The sequence below is a fragment of the Labrus mixtus genome, chromosome 12, assembly GCF_963584025.1.
Source record: "Labrus mixtus chromosome 12, fLabMix1.1, whole genome shotgun sequence".
NCBI classification, from domain to species: domain Eukaryota; kingdom Metazoa; phylum Chordata; class Actinopteri; order Labriformes; family Labridae; genus Labrus; species Labrus mixtus.
Window position 1 is genome coordinate 30,384,504 of NC_083623.1, and position 5,000 is coordinate 30,389,503.

Genomic DNA, 5,000 nt, shown 5'->3' on the forward strand with positions numbered 1-5,000 from the left:
CACCTGGTATTCCCAGGTGGTCTCCCATCAAAGTACTATCCAGGCCCGACCCTGCTTAGCTTCCGAGATCGGACGAGATCGGGCGTGTTCAGGGTGGTGTGGCCGTAAGCCATTATTGTGTGCAGACAGGGGCCTTTTAAAGATGTCATGCCCTTGATTCTGGCTGAATTTGTGGACATGTGAATATGTCTCTCTATGATAAAAAAAACATATGATCAAAAAAATAAAAAAGCTTACAGCATCTGGTATTCCCAGGCGGTCTCCCATTCAAGTACTATCCAGGCCCGACCCTGCTTAGCTTCCGAGATCGGACGAGATCGGGCATGTTAAGGGTGGTATGGCCGTAAGCCATTACTGTGTGCAGAAAGGGGCCTTTTAAAGATGTCATGCCCTTGATTCTGGCTGAATCTTTGGACATGTGAATATGTCTCTATATGATAAAAAAAACACATGATCAAAAAAAATGAAAAAGCTTACAGCACCTGGTATTCCCAGGCGGTCTCCCATCCAAGTACTAACCAGGCCCGACCCTGCTTAGCTTCCGAGATCGGACAAGATCGGGCGTGTTTTTTTTTTTTTATCTTTTATTATCAAAATTACAAAAACATTTATAATTCTTTCACATCATTTACAACAAATGCTATTAAAATACATACACCCTCTAAATTAAACCTCCCCTCTGACGCAAACGGCACCCTAAAAACAATAAAAACATAGCATCAGAAAAAAAAAAATCAAACCACCCCTGATACCCCCAACTCATGACAACTCTTCTGAGTCCCTCCCCCAAAGCAAACACCCCTCTGAAAACAAACCACATAAACATACAAAAACCCCACAGTATTCTCAAAAAACCACTGAGAAAAAAAAACCACCAAATCAAATCACCCATTTTCCCCATGACCAAAAAAGAAGCCCTCGTACCAAAAAAACAAAAACAAAATAATTTAGACATCCCACATAATTCCCTCCTCATTTACTCTACACACATTCGCACCTTCCACAAACATTCTCACAAACTCACTCTCATTCGCTATGTACAACAATTTAAGATGTGCTTTCCATTCATTCACAAACATTCTCCACACATTCATTTTCTTACTTTCATACAGTGCATAATTCCTTCTGTTAAAAACCGCTTTTCTTGCAAAAGCCAAAATTATATTCATTACATTGTGATTTTTTTGTTTTGTTCCCACCCCCAACAACACCGACAATTCCCACCCCCTTTCATTCCAACACTCATTCTTACTGCATTTCCCCAACATTTCTCTCATTTTTCCCCAAAAATAAACCAATTCCCCACACGTAACAAACAAATGTATTAAATCCTCATCCGTACTTTCACATACACAACACTTTCTTTCATACCTCTCCTTATGGATCTGATGCAGGACGATGCAGGTGAAGATCCTCCTGTGCCTCAGTTTGAAATCTAGGTCAAATATTGCATGTGGTGTATGCGGAATGTTAATGTTCTTCCATATCATGTTGCTTGTTATGTCCGGGTATGTGTCTGTCCATTTTACTTCGGATGTGGGTTTCTGTATTCTATGTGTGATTGCGCACCTATACCAAATTTTTGTAGTGACATCTGTAATGTTGTGTTTCTTCTCCCCTAGGCACAGGGAGATCCCCCCCCACATCGTCCTGCATCACTCCCTCCTTCTCTTTGATTAATTTTTCCCATTCGCTCGACAAAGACAATTTTACATTTGCAAACACTCTCTCAATCACATCCTTTCTGCACACACACCCTTTATTTTTTAAACCCCTCACCACCATTTGTAAATCAAAATCCCCCCCACAGTTCAGTAAATCCCTTATTCTAATATATCCCGCTTTCGACATAGCTTCACACTTAATTACCCTCTCCCCATTTTTAAAATACGGGCTCGAGAGGAAGGGCAGTCGTAGCACTGACCCTCTCGTTCCGCACTCTGGTACAGTCCAGGATGAAACCTGATACCACGCACTGAGTACTTCCTGGAAAAACCGTGGCAAGTGTTTAAATGAATCCGGGTTATTGATCTGGTACAGGTTGTCCTCGTTGTAGAGTCCAAAACTGCACAGATATTGTTTGAAGTGGTTTTTCCAAACTACGTTCCGGTTCTGGTCCATAAATTTGCCTATCAATTTGACTCTTAGTGCTACTTTTTTTGTAAGTAAATCAATCAAAGCTAGCCCCCCCTGATCTTTAGCCCCTATTATTGTTTTGTGAGCTATACTCGCTGCTTTGTTTTTCCAAATAAAGTCCCTAATGGTCTTTGAAATCTCCTTAAAGGCCCAGTCCGGAAGCGTACAAGTACTCAGCGCATGATTCACTTTGGACAACACGAGAGCATTTGTTACGGCTACCCTTCCTCTCAACAATAGACCCCTCGCTTTCCACAAATTCAATGTTTTTTTAATTTTACCCACCACCTCTTTCCATGTTACATCATCACATTCATTCTCATTTTTCCCCATATTCACTCCCAACACTTTTCTTCTCTCACACACCGTTTTAAATCCCCACTTATTAACTAGATTGGATTCCTTACCTAGTAACATAATTTCTGACTTATTTTCATTTACTTTTGCCCCAGATGCTCTTTCATAAGTTTGTACATGTTTTAATATCAATTCTATATCCTCCTCTCCTTTTACCATTATATTCACGTCATCTGCATACTGTATTATTTTTACGTTTTCCTTACCTATACCTTTTATGTTTACGTCTTCCGATATCAGTGCTGCCAGCGGCTCTGCTACCAAGCTGTACAACAGCGCTGACATCGGACATCCTTGTCTCACTGACCTTGATATTTTAAAAGAATCAGTTAGTTCCCCGTTACATTTTATCTTGCTTTCCGCTCCTGTATACAACATATTTATCCATTCTCTCATTCTCTCCCCGAATCCAAACTTCTCTAACACCTTCCCCATGAACCCGTGATCTACTCTGTCAAAAGCTTTATTTAAATCAATCCCTAGCCATATTCCCCCCTCCCCTTCCATATCCCTGACCGTCTGTTTTATTGAAATGATTGAGTCTGCTATGTCTCTGTTTGGTATACTGTATGATTGTGTTTGTTCTATGATTGTTCCTATTACCTCCCTGATTCTATTGGCTATTGTTTTCGCTATGATTTTGTAGTCTGTGTTGAGTAGGCTGATTGGTCTGTAGTTGTCCAGATTTTTATTGTCCCCCTTGTTTTTGTAAAAAATAGTAACCACCCCTTCCCCTAAACTTTTTGGTATATGTTTCACTTTTTCCATATATTTACTCAATTTGTTCACCAAGGGCACCAGCTGCTCTTTGAAAGCTTGGTAGAATTCCGCAGTTAGGCCATCGCTCCCAGGACTTTTGTTTTTGTTTAACCCCTCTAAAGCACTTCTGATTTCTCCCTCTGTAAACTCACAATCACACCACATTTTATCGTCCTCGCTTAGTTTTTTCTTTAAGGCACCCAAAGCTCTGTTCACACTCACGCTATCACACTCCTGTCTCGAAAACAGGCTTTCATAATAGCCCTTTACTATTTCTAAAATTCCCTTTTTATCTGTCACACTTTTACCTGCTTCATTTAATAATTCGTTTATTTCTGTTCTTTTTTGTTTTTGTTTTTCCAGACCTAAAAAAAAGGCTGTACTCCTCTCCCCCTCATACATATATTGTATTTTACTCCTAATGGCTGCACCCCTACTCTTTTTAAGTTCAATCACTCCCAACTGTTCTTTTAAATGTATGTATTTTTCGACATCTACATTATCTACACTGTCAAGCGATGCTATTTCCTCACTTAGTTGTTTTCTCAAATTCTCTTCCTTTCTATTTTCTCTCCACTTTTTCTCTTTACTATAATTGATACACTTTTTTTTAATTCTGACTTTTACACTATCCCACCACACATTCATATCTTCACTCTCATTCCACTCATATCCCACATCATTCAACAATCTTTCCATACTTTTCACAAACATTCCATCATCCAGCAAGCTTGCATTAAAGCACCATATCCCTCCTTTACGTACATTCGTTTCTTTTCTAAACGTGATTTCTATTCCAGCGTGATCGCTCCACATATTAGTTTTATATTCAACTTCTTTAATCCACCTCACTACCTCGCATGTCACCAAAGCATAATCTATTCTAGATTGTTTTAATCTATTCAGTACAATTTGTCTCCTGGAGAACACCCTCTCCCATGGATGTAGCAATCTCCAAATATCAATTCATTGTTTCGTTATCATTATATCTTTAAGTGTCCCCCTGCTCACATCCCCCTTAAACACATTATTTTTTGACACATCGGTGGGTGTCATCGCCACATTAAAGTCACCGATTATTATACAATTCCTTTCCCACCATTTGCTTATTGCAATGAAGAATGTTTTCCTTTCTTTTTCTCCATTCGGTGCATATATATTTATGATTCTTATATTTTTCGTTTCATACACACAGTCTATTACTATTATTCTTCCTTCTTTGTCTCCATAAACCAAATTTACCCCTGTTACCCGACCCGTTTTGACTAAAACCGCCACTCCTCTCGCCCTCGACGTGCCATTGGAGCAGAAAATATGGCCCACAAAGTCTTTTTTTATGTCTTCCACCAGGGAATCATCCCACCTGGTCTCCTGCAGGCACAAAACGTCATTCTGCAAGGAAAGAATCGCATGTCTTTTTTCTTTGTTCCTTAGTCCATTCACGTTTATCGAAAATAAATTAAAGGCCATTATCATAAAAATAAAAACAAAAAAAACGGATTTACAGGGGTTATTGTCAGTCATTATTTGTCCTTACATTTCAATTTTTTCACCAACTTTTTTCGTTGTCCAAGACTTAGTCTTTTTTGCGCACTCGCCAGTTCACTCACATCCATTTCGCTGTCCGTTTCATTGGGACTGGTGCTTTTACCCGTATTATTTAGCGTGATTTTTCTCCCTCCCGCCTGTCCAACACCACTCTCAGGCATCTCCCTCCCCTCTGTGCTCATGCTTACCCCCGGGTCTTC

The 5,000-nt window shown here is 39.7% G+C and overlaps 2 non-coding genes across 2 annotated transcripts in view; both read right to left on the reverse strand.

Moving 5' to 3' along the window:
* The window catches only part of LOC132985916 (5S ribosomal RNA), a 119-nt gene extending 9 nt beyond the window's left edge, over nt 1-110 (reverse strand). Inside the window, exon 1 of the ribosomal RNA XR_009675138.1 lies at nt 1-110. This exon is cut by the window's left edge and continues 9 nt beyond it. This is a non-coding gene — a ribosomal RNA (5S ribosomal RNA).
* A 120-nt stretch (nt 111-230) lies between these two features.
* Nucleotides 231-349, reverse strand: LOC132986165 (5S ribosomal RNA). The gene has a single exon (XR_009675370.1). It is a non-coding gene; the product is annotated as a 5S ribosomal RNA (ribosomal RNA).
* Nucleotides 350-5,000: the final 4,651 nt, after the last annotated feature.